Genomic DNA, 20,609 nt, shown 5'->3' with positions numbered 1-20,609 from the left:
TATATAGGCATAAGGCCGTGTTATTTATCAAACTGCGCTAATAAGAACTTAATCGTGTGATATGCAAATTTTTTAATATTCAACATTAGTTCGATAACAGCGCCCTCTAACGACATAATGTCCAAACAAGGTAGAAAGCACTATACTATGTATTGCTGGTTTCTTTAACAACCTCTGCGTTAAATTATGCGCCATATAACGAAATATACTTAAATACACTCAAATACCTTCATTAGATAGCGTTTGTGTGTGTAAAACACGAAAATAACGTTTCCGTGAAATTTTGCAAAAAGTCAATTTTTTCGTGTTTTTTAGTCAAAAGCAGCTTGTTTTCACTCTTACAGCACGAATGCGCTGATATTCGCTGGAAAATGATCCGAGCGATATGAAACTTTTTATATAGGCATAGGGCAGTGTTATCTTTCAAACTGCGCTAATAAGAACTTAATCGGGTGATATGCAAATTTTTAAAAAATTCAACATTAGTTCGATTACAGCGCCCTCTAACGACATAATGTCCAAACAAGGTAGAAAGCACTATACTATGTATTGCTGGTTTCTTTAACAACCTCTGCGTTAAATTATGCGCCACATAACGAAATATACTTAAATACACTCAAATAGCTTCATTAGATAGCGTTTGTGTGTGTAAAACACGAAAATAACGTTTCCGTGAAATTTTGCAAAAATTCAATTTTTTCGTGTTTTTTAGTCAAAAGCAGCTTGTTTTCACTCTTACAGAACGAATGCGCTGATACTCGCGGGAAAATGATCCGATCGATATGAAACTTTTTATATAGGCATAGGGCAGTGTTATCTATCAAACTGCGCTAATAAGAACTTAATCGGGTGATACGCAATTTTTTAAAAAATTCAACATTAGTTAGATTACAGCGCCCTCTAACGACATAATGTCCAAACAAGGTAGAAAGTAATATACTATGTATTGCTGGTTTCTTTAACAACCTCTGCGTTAAATTATGCGCCATATAACGAAATATACTTAAATACACTCAAATAGCTTCATTAGATAGCGTTTGTGTGTGTAAAACACGAAAATAACGTTTCCGTGAAATTTTGCAAAAAGTCAATTTATTCGTGTTTTTTAGTCAAAAGCAGCTTGTTTTCACTCTTACAGCACGAATACGTGATACTCGCTGGAAAATGATCCGAGCGATATGAAAGTTTTTATATAGGCATAAGGCAGTGTTATCTATCAAACTGCGCTAATGAGAACTTAATCGGGTGATATGCAAATTTTTTAATATTCAACATTAGTTCGATAACAGCGCCCTCTAACGACATAATGTCCAAACAAGGTATAAAGCACTATACTATATATTGCTGGTTTCTTTAACAACCTCTGCGTTAAATTATGTGCCATATAACGAAATATACTTAAATACACTCAAATAGCTTCATTAGATAGCGTTTGTGTGTGTAAAACAAAAAAATAACGTTTCGGTGAAATTTTGCAAAAAGTCAATTTTTTCGTGTTTTTTCGTCAAAAACAGCTTGTTTTCACTCTTACAGCACGAATGCGCTGATACTCGCTGGAAAATGATCCGAGCGATATGAAACTTTTTATGTAGGCATAGGGCATTGTTATCTATCAAACTGCGCTAATAAGAACTTAATCGGGTGATATGCAAATTTTTAAAAAATTCAACATTAGTTCGATTACAGCGCCCTCTAATGACATAATGTCCAAACAAGGTAGAAAGCATTATACAATGTATTGCTGGATTCTTTAACAACCTCTGCGTTAAATTATGCGCCATATAACGAAATATACTTAAATACACTCAAATAGCTTCATTAGATAGCGTTTGTGTGTGTAAAACACGAAAATAACCTTTCAGTGAAATTTTGCAAAAAGTCAATTGTTTCGTATTTTTTAGTCAAAAGCATCTTGTTTTCACGCTTACAGCACGAATACGCTGATACTCGCTGGAAAATGATCCGAGCGATATGAAACGTTTTATATAGGCAAAGGGCAGTGTTATCTATCAAACTTCGCTAATAAAAACTTAATCGGGTGATATGCAAATTTTTAAAAAATTCAACATTAGTTCGATTACAGCGCCCTCTAACGATATAATATCCAAACAAGGTATAAAGCACTATACTATATATTGCTGGTTTCTTTAACAACCTCTGCGTTAAATTATGTCCCATATAACGAAATATACTTAAATACACTCAAATAGCTTCATTAGATAGCGTTTGTGTGTGTAAAACAGGAAAATAACGTTTCTGTGAAATTTTGCAAACAGTCAATTTTTTCGTGTTTTTTAGTCAAAAGCAGCTTGTTTTCACTCTTACAGCACGAATGCGCTGATACTCGTTGGAAAATGATCCGAGCTATATGAAACTTTTTATATAGGCATAGGGCAGTGTTATCTATCAAACTGCGCTAATAAGAACTTAATCAGGTGATATGCAAATTTTAAAAAAATTCAACATTAGTTCGATTACTGCGCCCTCTAACGATATAATGTCCAAACGAGGTAGAAAGCACTATACTATGTATTGCTGGTTTCTTTAACAACCTCTGCGTTAAATTATGCGCCATATAACGAAATATACTTAAATACACTCAAATAGCTTCATTAGATAGCGTTTGTGTGTGTAAAACACGAAAATAACGTTTCCGTGAAATTTTGCAAAAAGTCAATTTATTCGTGTTTTTTAGTCAAAAGCAGCTTGTTTTCACTCTTACAGCACGAATACGTGATACTCGCTGGAAAATGATCCGAGCGATATGAAAGTTTTTATATAGGCATAAGGCAGTGTTATCTATCAAACTGCGCTAATGAGAACTTAATCGGGTGATATGCAAATTTTTTAATATTCAACATTAGTTCGATAACAGCGCCCTCTAACGACATAATGTCCAAACAAGGTATAAAGCACTATACTATATATTGCTGGTTTCTTTAACAACCTCTGCGTTAAATTATGTGCCATATAACGAAATATACTTAAATACACTCAAATAGCTTCATTAGATAGCGTTTGTGTGTGTAAAACAAAAAAATAACGTTTCGGTGAAATTTTGCAAAAAGTCAATTTTTTCGTGTTTTTTCGTCAAAAACAGCTTGTTTTCACTCTTACAGCACGAATGCGCTGATACTCGCTGGAAAATGATCCGAGCGATATGAAACTTTTTATGTAGGCATAGGGCATTGTTATCTATCAAACTGCGCTAATAAGAACTTAATCGGGTGATATGCAAATTTTTAAAAAATTCAACATTAGTTCGATTACAGCGCCCTCTAATGACATAATGTCCAAACAAGGTAGAAAGCATTATACAATGTATTGCTGGATTCTTTAACAACCTCTGCGTTAAATTATGCGCCATATAACGAAATATACTTAAATACACTCAAATAGCTTCATTAGATAGCGTTTGTGTGTGTAAAACACGAAAATAACCTTTCAGTGAAATTTTGCAAAAAGTCAATTGTTTCGTATTTTTTAGTCAAAAGCATCTTGTTTTCACGCTTACAGCACGAATACGCTGATACTCGCTGGAAAATGATCCGAGCGATATGAAACGTTTTATATAGGCAAAGGGCAGTGTTATCTATCAAACTTCGCTAATAAAAACTTAATCGGGTGATATGCAAATTTTTAAAAAATTCAACATTAGTTCGATTACAGCGCCCTCTAACGATATAATATCCAAACAAGGTATAAAGCACTATACTATATATTGCTGGTTTCTTTAACAACCTCTGCGTTAAATTATGTCCCATATAACGAAATATACTTAAATACACTCAAATAGCTTCATTAGATAGCGTTTGTGTGTGTAAAACAGGAAAATAACGTTTCTGTGAAATTTTGCAAACAGTCAATTTTTTCGTGTTTTTTAGTCAAAAGCAGCTTGTTTTCACTCTTACAGCACGAATGCGCTGATACTCGTTGGAAAATGATCCGAGCTATATGAAACTTTTTATATAGGCATAGGGCAGTGTTATCTATCAAACTGCGCTAATAAGAACTTAATCAGGTGATATGCAAATTTTAAAAAAATTCAACATTAGTTCGATTACTGCGCCCTCTAACGATATAATGTCCAAACGAGGTAGAAAGCACTATACTATGTATTGCTGGTTTCTTTAACAACCTCTGCGTTAAATTATGCGCCATATAACGAAATATACTTAAATACACTCAAATAGCTTCATTAGATAGCGTTTGTGTGTGTAAAACACGAAAATAACGTTTCCGTGAAATTTTGCAAAAATCAATTGTTTCGTGTTTTTTAGTCAAAAGCAGCTTGTTTTCACTCTTACAGCACGAATGCACTGACACTCGCTGGAAAATGATCCGAGCGATATGTAACTTTTTATATAGGCATAGGGTAGTGTTATCTATCAAACTGCGCTAATAAGAACTTAATCGGGTGATATGCACATTTTTAAAAAATTCAACATTAGTTCGATTACAGCTCCCTCTAACGACATAATGTCCAAACAAGGTATAAAGCACTATACTATGTATTGCTGGTTTCTTTAACAACCTCTGCGTTAAATTATGCGCCATATAACGAAATATACTTAAATACACTCAAATAGCTTCATTATATAGCGTTTGTGTTTGTAAAACAGGAAAATAACGTTTCGGTGAAATTTTGCAAAAAGTCAATTTTTTCGTGTTTTTTCGTCAAAAGCAGCTTGTTTTCACTCTTACAGCAGGAATGCGCTGAAACTCGCTGGAAAATGATCCGAGCGATATGAAACTTTTTATATAGGCATAGGGCAGTGTTATCTATCAAACTGCGCTAATAAGAACTTAATCGGGTGATATGCAAATTTTTAAAAAATTCAACATTAGTTCGATTACGGCGCCCTCTACCGACATAATGTCCAAACAAGGTAGAAAGCACTATACAATGTATTGCTGGATTCTTTAACAACCTCTGCGTTAAATTATGCGCCATATAACGAAATATACTTAAATACACTCAAATAGCTTCATTAGATAGCGGTTGTGTTTGTAAAACACGAAAATAACGTTTCCGTGAAATTTTGCAAAAAGTCAATTTTTTCGTGTTTTTTAGTCAAAAGCAGCTTGTTTTCACTCTTACAGCACGAATACGCTGATACTCGCTGGAAAATGATCCGAGCGATATGAAAGTTTTTATATAGGCATAAGGCCGTGTTATTTATCAAACTGCGCTAATAAGAACTTAATCGGGTGATATGCAAATTTTTAAAAAATTCAACATTAGTTCGATAACAGCGCCCTCTAACGACATAATGTCCAAACAAGGTAGAAAGCACTATACTATGTATTGCTGGTTTCTTTAACAACCTCTGCGTTAAATTATGCGCCATATAACGAAATATACTTAAATACACTCAAATAGCTTCATTAGATAGCGTTTGTGTGTGTAAAACACGAAAATAACGTTTCCGTGAAATTTTGCAAAAAGTCAATTTTTTCGTGTTTTTTAGTCAAAAGCAGCTTGTTTTCACTCTTACAGCACGAATGCGCTGATATTCGCTGGAAAATGATCCGAGCGATATGAAACTTTTTATATAGGCATAGGGCAGTGTTATCTTTCAAACTGCGCTAATAAGAACTTAATCGGGTGATATGCAAATTTTTAAAAAATTCAACATTAGTTCGATTACAGCGCCCTCTAACGACATAATGTCCAAACAAGGTAGAAAGCACTATACTATGTATTGCTGGTTTCTTTAACAACCTCTGCGTTAAATTATGCGCCACATAACGAAATATACTTAAATACACTCAAATAGCTTCATTAGATAGCATTTGTGTGTGTAAAACACGAAAATAACGTTTCCGTGAAATTTTGCAAAAATTCAATTTTTTCGTGTTTTTTAGTCAAAAGCAGCTTGTTTTCACTCTTACAGAACGAATGCGCTGATACTCGCGGGAAAATGATCCGATCGATATGAAACTTTTTATATAGGCATAGGGCAGTGTTATCTATCAAACTGCCCTAATAAGAACTTAATCGGGTGATACGCAATTTTTTAAAAAATTCAACATTAGTTAGATTACAGCGCCCTCTAACGACATAATGTCCAAACAAGGTAGAAAGTAATATACTATGTATTGCTGGTTTCTTTAACAACCTCTGCGTTAAATTATGCGCCATATAACGAAATATACTTAAATACACTCAAATAGCTTCATTAGATAGCGTTTGTGTGTGTAAAACACGAAAATAACGTTTCCGTGAAATTTTGCAAAAAGTCAATTTATTCGTGTTTTTTAGTCAAAAGCAGCTTGTTTTCACTCTTACAGCACGAATACGTGATACTCGCTGGAAAATGATCCGAGCGATATGAAAGTTTTTATATAGGCATAAGGCAGTGTTATCTATCAAACTGCGCTAATGAGAACTTAATCGGGTGATATGCAAATTTTTTAATATTCAACATTAGTTCGATAACAGCGCCCTCTAACGACATAATGTCCAAACAAGGTATAAAGCACTATACTATATATTGCTGGTTTCTTTAACAACCTCTGCGTTAAATTATGTGCCATATAACGAAATATACTTAAATACACTCAAATAGCTTCATTAGATAGCGTTTGTGTGTGTAAAACAAAAAAATAACGTTTCGGTGAAATTTTGCAAAAAGTCAATTTTTTCGTGTTTTTTCGTCAAAAACAGCTTGTTTTCACTCTTACAGCACGAATGCGCTGATACTCGCTGGAAAATGATCCGAGCGATATGAAACTTTTTATGTAGGCATAGGGCATTGTTATCTATCAAACTGCGCTAATAAGAACTTAATCGGGTGATATGCAAATTTTTAAAAAATTCAACATTAGTTCGATTACAGCGCCCTCTAATGACATAATGTCCAAACAAGGTAGAAAGCATTATACAATGTATTGCTGGATTCTTTAACAACCTCTGCGTTAAATTATGCGCCATATAACGAAATATACTTAAATACACTCAAATAGCTTCATTAGATAGCGTTTGTGTGTGTAAAACACGAAAATAACCTTTCAGTGAAATTTTGCAAAAAGTCAATTGTTTCGTATTTTTTAGTCAAAAGCATCTTGTTTTCACGCTTACAGCACGAATACGCTGATACTCGCTGGAAAATGATCCGAGCGATATGAAACGTTTTATATAGGCAAAGGGCAGTGTTATCTATCAAACTTCGCTAATAAAAACTTAATCGGGTGATATGCAAATTTTTAAAAAATTCAACATTAGTTCGATTACAGCGCCCTCTAACGATATAATATCCAAACAAGGTATAAAGCACTATACTATATATTGCTGGTTTCTTTAACAACCTCTGCGTTAAATTATGTCCCATATAACGAAATATACTTAAATACACTCAAATAGCTTCATTAGATAGCGTTTGTGTGTGTAAAACAGGAAAATAACGTTTCTGTGAAATTTTGCAAACAGTCAATTTTTTCGTGTTTTTTAGTCAAAAGCAGCTTGTTTTCACTCTTACAGCACGAATGCGCTGATACTCGTTGGAAAATGATCCGAGCTATATGAAACTTTTTATATAGGCATAGGGCAGTGTTATCTATCAAACTGCGCTAATAAGAACTTAATCAGGTGATATGCAAATTTTAAAAAAATTCAACATTAGTTCGATTACTGCGCCCTCTAACGATATAATGTCCAAACGAGGTAGAAAGCACTATACTATGTATTGCTGGTTTCTTTAACAACCTCTGCGTTAAATTATGCGCCATATAACGAAATATACTTAAATACACTCAAATAGCTTCATTAGATAGCGTTTGTGTGTGTAAAACACGAAAATAACGTTTCCGTGAAATTTTGTAAAAAGTCAATTTTTTCGTGTTTTTTAGTCAAAAGCAGCTTGTTTTCACTCTTACAGAACGAATACGCTGATACTCGCTGGAAAATGATCCGAGCGATATGATCGTTTTTATATAGGCATATGGCAGTGTTATCTATCAAACTGCGCTAATAAGAACTTAATCGGGTGATATGCAAATTTTTAAAAAATTCAACATTAGTTCGATTACAGGGCCCTCTAACGATATAATATCCAAACAAGGTATAAAGCACCATACTATATATTGCTAATTTCTTTAACAACCTCTGCGTTAAATTATGCGCCATATAACGAAATATACTTAAATACACTCAAATAGCTTCATTAGGTAGCGTTTGTGTGTGTAAAACACGAAAATAACGTTTCCGTGAAATTTTGCAAAAAGTCAATTGTTTCGTGTTTTTTAGTCAAAAGCAGCTTGTTTTCACTCTTACAGCACGAATGCACTGACACTCGCTGGAAAATGATCCGAGCGATATGTAACTTTTTATATAGGCATAGGGTAATGTTATCTATCAAACTGCGCTAATAAGAACTTAATCGGGTGATATGCACATTTTTAAAAAATTCAACATTAGTTCGATTACAGCTCCCTCTAACGACATAATGTCCAAACAAGGTATAAAGCACTATACTATGTATTGCTGGTTTCTTTAACAACCTCTGCGTTAAATTATGCGCCATATAACGAAATATACTTAAATACACTCAAATAGCTTCATTAGATAGCGTTTGTGTGTGTAAAACAGGAAAATAACGTTTCGGTGAAATTTTGCAAAAAGTCAATTTTTTCGTGTTTTTTCGTCAAAAGCAGCTTGTTTTCACTCTTACAGCAGGAATGCGCTGAAACTCGCTGGAAAATGATCCGAGCGATATGAAACTTTTTATATAGGCATAGGGCAGTGTTATCTATCAAACTGCGCTAATAAGAACTTAATCGGGTGATATGCAAATTTTTAAAAAATTCAACATTAGTTCGATTACGGCGCCCTCTACCGACATAATGTCCAAACAAGGTAGAAAGCACTATACAATGTATTGCTGGATTCTTTAACAACCTCTGCGTTAAATTATGCGCCATATAACGAAATATACTTAAATACACTCAAATAGCTTCATTAGATAGCGGTTGTGTGTGTAAAACACGAAAATAACGTTTCAGTGAAATTTTGCAAAAAGTCAATTTTTTCGTGTTTTTTAGTCAAAAGCAGCTTGTTTTCACTCTTACAGCACGAATACGTGATACTCGATGGAAAATGATCCGAGCGATATGAAAGTTTTTATATAGGCATAAGGCCGTGTTATTTATCAAACTGCGCTAATAAGAACTTAATCGTGTGATATGCAAATTTTTTAATATTCAACATTAGTTCGATAACAGCGCCCTCTAACGACATAATGTCCAAACAAGGTATAAAGCACTATACTATATATTGCTGGTTTCTTTAACAACCTCTGCGTTAAATTATGTGCCATATAACGAAATATACTTAAATACACTCAAATAGCTTCATTAGATGGCGTTTGTGTGTGTAAAACACGAAAATAACGTTTCCATGAAATTTTGCAAAAAGTCAATTTTTTCGTGTTTTTTAGTCAAAAGCAGCTTGTTTTCACTCTTACAGGACGAATTCGCTGATACTCGCTGGAAAATGATCTGAGCGATATGAAACATTTTATATACGCATAGGGCAGTGTTATCTATCAAACTGCGCTAATAAGAACTTAATCGGGTGATATGCAAATTTTTAAAAAATTCAACATTAGTTCGATTACAGCGCCCTCTAACGATATAATGTCCAAACAAAGTAGACAGCACTATACTATATATTGCTGGTTTCTTTAACAACCTCTGCGTTAAATTATGTGCCATATAACGAAATATACTTAAATACACTCAAATAGCTTCATTAGATAGCGTTTCTGTGTGTAAAACACGAAAATAACGTTTCCGTGAAATTTTGCAAAAAGTCAATTTTTTCGTGTTTTTTAGTCAAAAGCAGCTTGTTTTCACTCTTACAGCACGAATGCGCTGATACTCGCAGGAAAATGATTCGAGCGATATGAAACTTTTTATATAGGCATAGGGCAGTGTTATCTATCAAACTGCTCTAATAAGAACTTAATCGGGTGATATGCAAATTTTTAAAAAATTCAACATTAGTTCGATTACAGCGCCCTCTAACGACATAATGTCCAAACAAGGTAGAAAGCACTATACTGTGTATTGCTGGTTTCTTTAACAACCTCTGCGTTAAATTATGCGCCATATAACGAAATATACTTAAATACACTCAAATACCTTCATTAGATAGCGTTTGTGTGTGTAAAACACGAAAATAACGTTTCCGTGAAATTTTGCAAAAAGTCAATTTTTTCGTGTTTTTTAGTCAAAAGCAGCTTGTTTTCACTCTTACAGCACGAATGCGCTGATACTCGCTGGAAAATGATCCGAGCGAAATGAAACTTTTTATGTAGGCATAGGGCAGTGTTATCTTTCAAACTGCGCTAATAAGAACTTAATCGGGTGATATGCAAATTTTTAAAAAATTCAACATTAGTTCGATTACAGCGCCCTCTAACGACATAATGTCCAAACAAGGTAGAAAGCACTATACTATGTATTGCTGGTTTCTTTAACAACCTCTGCGTTAAATTATGCGCCACATAACGAAATATACTTACATACACTCAAATAGCTTCATTAGATAGCGTTTGTGTGTGTAAAACACGAAAATAACGTTTCCGTGAAATTTTGCAAAAAGTCAATTTTTTCGTGTTTTTTAGTCAAAAGCAGCTTGTTTTCACTCTTACAGCACGAATGCGCTGATACTCGCTGGAAAATGATCCGAGCGATATGAAACTTTTTATATAGGCATAGGGCAGTGCTATCTATCAAACTGCGCTAATAAGAACTTAATCGGGTCAAAACGCAAATTTTTAAAAAATTCAACATTAGTTAGATTACAGCGCCCTCTAACGACATAATGTCCAAACAAGGTAGAAAGTAATATACTATGTATTGCTGGTTTCTTTAACAACCTCTGCGTTAAATTATGCGCCATATAACGAAATATACTTAAATACACTCAAATAGCTTCATTAGATAGCGATTGTGTGTGTAAAACACGAAAATAACGTTTCCATGAAATTTTGCAAAAAGTCAATTTTTTCGTGTTTTTTAGTCAAAAGCAGCTTGTTTTCACTCTTACAGCACGAATACGTGATACTCGCTGGAAAATGATCCGAGCGATATGAAAGTTTTTATATAGGCATAAGGCAGTGTTATATATCAAACTGCGCTAATGAGAACTTAATCGGGTGATATGCAAATTTTTTAATATTCAATATTAGTTCGATAACAGCGCCCTCTAACGACATAATGTCCAAACAAGGTATTGCTGATTTCTTTAACAACCTCTGCGTTAAATTATGTGCCATATAACGATATATACTTAAATACACTCAAATAGCTTCATTAGATAGCGTTTGTGTGTGTGTAAAACACGAAAATAACGTTTCCGTGAAATTTTGCAAAAAGTCAATTTTTTCGTGTTTTTTAGTCAAAAGCATCTTGTTTTCACTCTTACAGCACGAATGCGCTGATACTCGCTGGAAAATGATCCCAGCGATATGAAACTATTTATATAGGCATGGGGCATTGTTATCTATCAAACTGCGCTAATAACAACTTAATCGTGTGATATGCAAATTTTTTAATATTCAACATTAGTTCGATAACAGCGCCCTCTAACGACATAATGTCCAAACAAGGTATAAAGCACTATACCATATATTGCTGGTTTCTTTAACAACCTCTGCGTTAAATTATGTGCCATATAACGAAATATACTTAAATACACTCAAATAGCTTCATTAGATAGCGTTTGTGTGTGCAAAACACGAAAATAACGTTTCCGTGAAATTTTGCAAAAAAGTCAATTTTTTCGTGTTTTTTAGTCAAAAGCAGCTTGTTTTCACTCTTACAGCACGAATGCGCTGATACTCGCAGGAAAATGATACGAGCGATATGAAACTTTTTATATAGGCATAGGGCAGTGTTATCTATCAAACTGCTCTAATAAGAACTTAATCGGGTGATATGCAAATTTTTAAAAAATTCAACATTAGTTCGATTACAGCGCCCTCTAACGACAAAATGTCCAAACAAGGTAGAAAGCACTATACTATGTATTGCTGGATTCTTTAACAACCTCTGCGTTAAATTATGCGCCATATAACGAAATATACTTAAATACACTCAAATACCTTCATTAGATAGCGTTTGTGTGTGTAAAACACGAAAATAACGTATCCGTGAAATTTTGCAAAAAGTCAATTTTTTCGTGTTTTTTAGTCAGAGGCAGCTTGTTTTCACTCTTACAGCACGAATGCGCTGATACTCGCTGGAAAATGATCCGAGCGATATGAAACTTTTTATATAGGCATGGGGCAGTGTTATCTATCAAACTGCGCTAATAACAACTTAATCGGGTGATATGCAAATTTTTAAAAAATTCAACATTAGTTTGATTACAGCGCCCTCTAACGACATAATGTCCAAACAAGGTAGAAAGCACTATACTATGTATTGCTGGTTTTTTAACAACCTCTGCGTTACATTATGCGCCATATAACGAAATATACTTAAATACACTCAAATAGCTTCATTAGATAGCGTTTGTGTGTGTAAAACACGAAAATAAAGTTTCCGTGAAATTTTGCAAAAAGTCAATTTTTTCGTGTTTTTTAGTCAAAAGCAGCTTGTTTTCACTCTTACAGCACGAATGCGCTGATACTCGCTGGAAAATGATCCGAGCTATATGAAACTTTTTATATAGGCATAGGGCTGTGTTATCTATCAAACTGCGCTAATAAGAACTTAATCGGGTGATATGCAAATTTTTAAAAAATTCAACATTAGTTCGATTTCAGCGCCCTCTAACGACATAATGTCCAAACAAGGTAGAAAGCACTATACTATGTATTGCTGGTTTTTTAACAACCTCTACATTACGTTATGCGCCATATAACGAAATATATTAAATACACTCAAATAGCTTCATTAGATAGCGTTTGTGTGTGTAAAACACGAAAATAACGTTTCCGAGAAATTTTGCAAAAAGTCAATTTTTTCGTGTTTTTTAGTCAAAAGCAGCTTGTTTTCACTCTTACAGCACGAATGCGCTGATACTCGCTGGAAAATGATCCGAGCGATATGAAAGTTTTTATATAGGCATAAGGCTGTGTTATCTATCAAACTACGCTAATAAGAACTTAATCGTGTGATATGCAAATTTTTTAATATTCAACATTAGTTCGATAACAGCGCCCTCTAACGACATAATGTCCAAATAAGGTATAAAGCACTATACTATATATTGCTGGTTTCTTTAACAACCTCTGCGTTAAATTATGTGCCATATAACGAAATATACTTAAATACACTCAAATAGCTTCATTAGATAGCGTTTGTGTGTGTAAAACACGAAAATAACGTTTCCGTGAAATTTTGCAAAAAGTCAATTTTTTCGTGTTTTTTAGTCAAAAGCAGCTTGTTTTCACTCTTACAGCACGAATGCACTGATACTCGCTGGAAAATGATCCGAGCGATATGACACTTTTTATATAGGCATAGGGTATTGTTATCTATCAAACTGCGCTAATAAGAACTTAATCGGGTGATATGCAAATTTTTAAAAAATTCAAAATTAGTTCGATTTCAGCGCCCTCTAACGACATAATGTCCAAACAAGGTAGAAAGCCCTATACTATGTATTGCTGGTTTTTTAACAACCTCTGCGTTACATTATGCGCCATATAACGAAATATACTTGAATACACTCAAATAGCTTCATTAGATAGCGTTTGTGTGTGTAAAACACGAAAATAAAGTTTCCGTGAAATTTTGCAAAAAGTCAATTTTTTCGTGTTTTTTAGTCAAAAGCAGCTTGTTTTCACTCTTACAGCACGAATGCGCTGATACTCGCTGGAAAATGATCCGAGCTATATGAAACTTTTTATATAGGCATAGGGCTGTGTTATCTATCAAACTGCGCTAATAAGAACTTAATCGGGTGATATGCAAATTTTTAAAAAATTCAACATTAGATCGATTTCAGCGCCCTCTAACGACATAATGTCCAAACAAGGTAGAAAGCACTATACAATGTATTGCTGGATTCTTTAACAACCTCTGCGTTAAATTATGCGCCATATAACGAAATATACTTAAATACACTCAAATAGCTTCACTAGATAGCGGTTGTGTGTGTAAAACACGAAAATAACGTTTCAGTGAAATTTTGCAAAAAGTCAATTTTTTCGTGTTTTTTAGTCAAAAGCAGCTTGTTTTCACTCTTACAGCACGAATACGTGATACTCGATGGAAAATGATCCGAGCGATATGAAAGTTTTTATATAGGCATAAGGCCGTGTTATTTATCAAACTGCGCTAATAAGAACTTAATCGTGTGATATGCAAATTTTTTAATATTCAACATTAGTTCGATTACAGCGCCCTCTAACGATATAATGTCCAAAGTAGACATCACTATACTATATATTGCTGGTTTCTTTAACAACCTCTGCGTTAAATTATGTGCCATATAACGAAATATACTTAAATACACTCAAATAGCTTCATTAGATAGCGTTTCTGTGTGTAAAACACGAAAATAACGTTTCCGTGAAATTTTGCAAAAAGTCAATTTTTTCGTGTTTTTTAGTCAAAAGCAGCTTGTTTTCACTCTTACAGCACGAATGCGCTGATACTCGCAGGAAAATGATTCGAGCGATATGAAACTTTTTATATAGGCATAGGGCAGTGTTATCTATCAAACTGCTCTAATAAGAACTTAATCGGATGATATGCAAATTTTTAAAAAATTCAACATTAGTTCGATTACAGCGCCCTCTAACGACATAATGTCCAAACAAGGTAGAAAGCACTATACTGTGTATTGCTGGTTTCTTTAACAACCTCTGCGTTAAATTATGCGCCATATAACGAAATATACTTAAATACACTCAAATACCTTCATTAGATAGCGTTTGTGTGTGTAAAACACGAAAATAACGTTTCCGTGAAATTTTGCAAAAAGTCAATTTTTTCGTGTTTTTTAGTCAAAAGCAGCTTGTTTTCACTCTTACAGCACGAATGCGCTGATACTCGCTGGAAAATGATCCGAGCGAAATGAAACTTTTTATGTAGGCATAGGGCAGTGTTATCTTTCAAACTGCGCTAATAAGAACTTAATCGGGTGATATGCAAATTTTTAAAAAATTCAACATTAGTTCGATTACAGCGCCCTCTAACGACATAATGTCCAAACAAGTTAGAAAGCACTATACTATGTATTGCTGGTTTCTTTAACAACCTCTGCGTTAAATTATGCGCCACATAACGAAATATACTTACATACACTCAAATAGCTTCATTAGATAGCGTTTGTGTGTGTAAAACACGAAAATAACGTTTCCGTGAAATTTTGCAAAAAGTCAATTTTTTCGTGTTTTTTAGTCAAAAGCAGCTTGTTTTCACTCTTACAGCACGAATGCGCTGATACTCGCTGGAAAATGATCCGAGCGATATGAAACTTTTTATATAGGCATAGGGCAGTGTTATCTATCAAACTGCACTAATAAGAACTTAATCGGGTCAAAACGCAAATTTTTAAAAAATTCAACATTAGTTAGATTACAGCGCCCTCTAACGACATAATGTCCAAACAAGGTATAAAGCACTATACTATATATTGCTGGTTTCTTTAACAACCTCTGCGTTAAATTATGTGCCATATAACGAAATATACTTAAATACACTCAAATAGCTTCATTAGATAGCGATTGTGTGTGTAAAACACGAAAATAACGTTTCCATGAAATTTTGCAAAAAGTCAATTTTTTCGTGTTTTTTAGTCAAAAGCAGCTTGTTTTCATTCTTACAGCACGAATGCGCTGATACTCGCTGGAAAATAATCCGTGCGATATGAAACATTTTATATAGGCATAGGGCAGTGTTATCTATCAAACTGCGCTAATAAGAACTTAATCGGGTGATATGCAAATTTTTAAAAAATTCAACATTAGTTCGATTACAGCGCCCTCTAACGATATAATGTCCAAACAAGGAAGAAAGCACTATACTATATATTGATGGTTTCTTTAACAACCTCTGTGTTAAATTATGTGCCATATAACGAAATATACTTATATACACTCAAATAGCTTCATTAGATAGCGTTTGTGTGTGTAAAACACGAAAATAACGTTTCCGTGAAATTTTCCAAAAAGTCAATTTTTTCGTGTTTTTTAGTCAAAAGCAGCTTGTTTTCACTCTTACAGCACGAATGCGCTGATACTCGCAGGAAAATGATCCGAGCGATATGAAACTTTTTATATAGGCATAGGGCACTGTTATCTATCGAACTGCTCTAATAAGAACTTAATCGAGTGATATGCAAATTTTTAAAAAATTCAACATTAGTTCGATTACAGCGCCCTCTAACGACATAATGTCCAAACAAGGTAGAAAGCACTATACTATGTATTGCTGGTTTCTTTAACAACCTCTGCGTTAAATTATGCGCCATATAACGAAATATACTTAAATACACTCAAATAGCTTCATTAGATAGCGTTTGTGTGTGTAAAACACGAAAATAACGTTTCCGTGAAATTTTGCAAAAAGTCAATTTGTTCGTGTTTTTTAGTCAAAAGCAGCTTGTTTTCACTCTTACAGCACGAATACGTGATACTCGCTGGAAAATGATCCGAGCGATATGAAAGTTTTTATATAGGCATAAGGCAGTGTTATCTATCAAACTGCGCTAATGAGAACTTAATCGGGTGATATGCAAATTTTTTAATATTCAACATTAGTTCGATAACAGCGCCCTCTAACGACATAATGTCCAAACAAGGTATTGCTGATTTCTTTAACAACCTCTGCGTTAAATTATGTGCCATATAACGATATATACTTAAATACACTCAAATAGCTTCATTAGATAGCGTTTGTGTGTGTGTAAAACACGAAAATAACGTTTCCGTGAAATTTTGCAAAAAGTCAATTTTTTCGTGTTTTTTAGTCAAAAGCATCTTGTTTTCACTCTTACAGCACGAATGCGCTGATACTCGCTGGAAAATGATCCGAGCGATATGAAACTATTTATATAGGCATGGGGCATTGTTATCTATCAAACTGCGCTAATAACAACTTAATCGTGTGATATGCAAATTTTTTAATATTCAACATTAGTTCGATAACAGCGCCCTCTAACGACATAATGTCCAAACAAGGTATAAAGCACTATACCATATATTGCTGGTTTCTTTAACAACCTCTGCGTTAAATTATGTGCCATATAACGAAATATACTTAAATACACTCAAATAGCTTCATTAGATAGCGTTTGTGTGTGCAAAACACGAAAATAACGTTTCCGTGAAATTTTGCAAAAAAGTCAATTTTTTCGTGTTTTTTAGTCAAAAGCAGCTTGTTTTCACTCTTACAGCACGAATGCGCTGATACTCGCAGGAAAATGATACGAGCGATATGAAACTTTTTATATAGGCATAGGGCAGTGTTATCTATCAAACTGCTCTAATAAGAACTTAATCGGGTGATATGCAAATTTTTAAAAAATTCAACATTAGTTCGATTACAGCGCCCTCTAACGACAAAATGTCCAAACAAGGTAGAAAGCACTATACTATGTATTGCTGGTTTCTTTAACAACCTCTGCGTTAAATTATGCGCCATATAACGAAATATACTTAAATACACTCAAATACCTTCATTAGATAGCGTTTGTGTGTGTAAAACACGAAAATAACGTATCCGTGAAATTTTGCAAAAAGTCAATTTTTTCGTGTTTTTTAGTCAGAGGCAGCTTGTTTTCACTCTTACAGCACGAATGCGCTGATACTCGCTGGAAAATGATCCGAGCGATATGAAACTTTTTATATAGGCATGGGGCAGTGTTATCTATCAAACTGCGCTAATAACAACTTAATCGGGTGATATGCAAATTTTTAAAAAATTCAACATTAGTTCGATTATAGCGCCCTCTAACGACATAATGTCCAAACAAGGTAGAAAGCACTATACTATGTATTGCTGGTTTTTTAACAACCTCTGCGTTACATTATGCGCCATATAACGAAATATACTTAAATACACTCAAATAGCTTCATTAGATAGCGTTTGTGTGTGTAAAACACGAAAATAAAGTTTCCGTGAAATTTTGCAAAAAGTCAATTTTTTCGTGTTTTTTAGTCAAAAGCAGCTTGTTTTCACTCTTACAGCACGAATGCGCTGATACTCGCTGGAAAATGATCCGAGCTATATGAAACTTTTTATATAGGCATAGGGCTGTGTTATCTATCAAACTGCGCTAATAAGAACTTAATCGGGTGATATGCAAATTTTTAAAAAATTCAACATTAGTTCGATTTCAGCGCCCTCTAACGACATAATGTCCAAACAAGGTAGAAAGCACTATACTATGTATTGCTGGTTTTTTAACAACCTCTACGTTACGTTATGCGCCATATAACGAAATATACTTAAATACACTCAAATAGCTTCATTAGATAGCGTTTGTGTGTGTAAAACACGAAAATAACGTTTCCGGGAAATTTTGCAAAAAGTCAATTTTTTCGTGTTTTTTAGTCAAAAGCAGCTTGTTTTCACTCTTACAGCACGAATGCGCTGATACTCGCTGGAAAATGATCCGAGCTATATGAAACTTTTTATATAGGCATAGGGCAGTGTTATCTATCAAACTGCGCTAATAAGAACTTAATCGGGTGATATGCAAATTTTAAAAAAATTCAACATTAGTTCGATTACAGCGCCCTCGAACGACATAATGTCCAAACAAGGTAGAAAGCACTATACAATGTATTGCTGGATTCTTTAACAACCTCTGCGTTAAATTATGCGCCATATAACGAAATATACTTAAATACACTCAAATAGCTTCACTAGATAGCGGTTGTGTGTGTAAAACACGAAAATAACGTTTCAGTGAAATTTTGCAAAAAGTCAATTTTTTCGTGTTTTTTAGTCAAAAGCAGCTTGTTTTCACTCTTACAGCACGAATACGTGATACTCGATGGAAAATGATCCGAGCGATATGAAAGTTTTTATATAGGCATAAGGCCGTGTTATTTATCAAACTGCGCTAATAAGAACTTAATCGTGTGATATGCAAATTTTTTAATATTCAACATTAGTTCGATAACAGCGCCCTCTAACGACATAATGTCCAAACAAGGTATAAAGCACTATACTATATATTGCTGGTTTCTTTAACAACCTCTGCGTTAAATTATGTGCCATATAACGAAATATACTTAAATACACTCAAATAGCTTCATTAGATGGCGTTTGTGTGTGTAAAACACGAAAATAACGTTTCCATGAAATTTTGCAAAAAGTCAATTTTTTCGTGTTTTTTAGTCAAAAGCAGCTTGTTTTCACTCTTACAGCACGAATGCGCTGATACTCGCTGGAAAATGATCTGAGCGATATGAAACTTTTTATATAGGCATAGGGCAGTGTTATCTATCAAACTGCGCTAATAAGAACTTAATCGGATGATATGCAAATTTTTAAAAAATTCAACATTAGTTCGATTACAGCGCCCTCTAACGACATAATGTCCAAACAAGGTAGAAAGCACTATACTATATATTGCTGGTTTCTTTAACAACCTCTGCGTTAAATTATGCGCCATATAACGAAATATACTTAAATACACTCAAATAGCTTCATTAGATAGCGTTTGTGTGTGTAAAACACGAAAATAACGTTTCCGTGAAATTTTGCAAAAAGTCAATTTTTTCGTGTTTTTTAGTCAAAAGCAGCTTGTTTTCACTCTTACAGCACGAATGCGCTGATACTCGCTGGAAAATGATCCGAGCGAAATGAAACTTTTTATATAGGCATAGGGCAGTGTTATCTTTCAAACTGCGCTAATAAGAACTTAATCGGGTGATATGCAAATTTTTAAAAAATTCAACATTAGTTCGATTACAGCGCCCTCTAACGACATAATGTCCAAACAAGTTAGAAAGCACTATACTATGTATTGCTGGTTTCTTTAACAACCTCTGCGTTAAATTATGCGCCACATAACGAAATATACTTACATACACTCAAATAGCTTCATTAGATAGCGTTTGTGTGTGTAAAACACGAAAATAACGTTTCCGTGAAATTTTGCAAAAAGTCAATTTTTTCGTGTTTTTTAGTCAAAAGCAGCTTGTTTTCACTCTTACAGCACGAATGCGCTGATACTCGCTGGAAAATGATCCGAGCGATATGAAACTTTTTATATAGGCATAGGGCAGTGTTATCTATCAAACTGCGCTAATAAGAACTTAATCGGGTCAAAACGCAAATTTTTAAAAAATTCAACATTAGTTAGATTACAGCGCCCTCTAACGACATAATGTCCAAACAAGGTATAAAGCACTATACTATATATTGCTGGTTTCTTTAACAACCTCTGCGTTAAATTATGTGCCATATAACGAAATATACTTAAATACACTCAAATAGCTTCATTAGATAGCGATTGTGTGTGTAAAACACGAAAATAACGTTTCCATGAAATTTTGCAAAAAGTCAATTTTTTCGTGTTTTTTAGTCAAAAGCAGCTTGTTTTCATTCTTACAGCACGAATGCGCTGATACTCGCTGGAAAATAATCCGTGCGATATGAAACATTTTATATAGGCATAGGGCAGTGTTATC

Source organism: Typopeltis vanoorti, chromosome 17 (assembly GCF_054136105.1).
Source record: "Typopeltis vanoorti isolate ZY-2024b chromosome 17, IOZ_Tvanoo_1.0, whole genome shotgun sequence".
Taxonomy (NCBI): domain Eukaryota; kingdom Metazoa; phylum Arthropoda; class Arachnida; order Uropygi; family Thelyphonidae; genus Typopeltis; species Typopeltis vanoorti.
Note: the sequence above shows the minus strand (reverse complement) of the source record.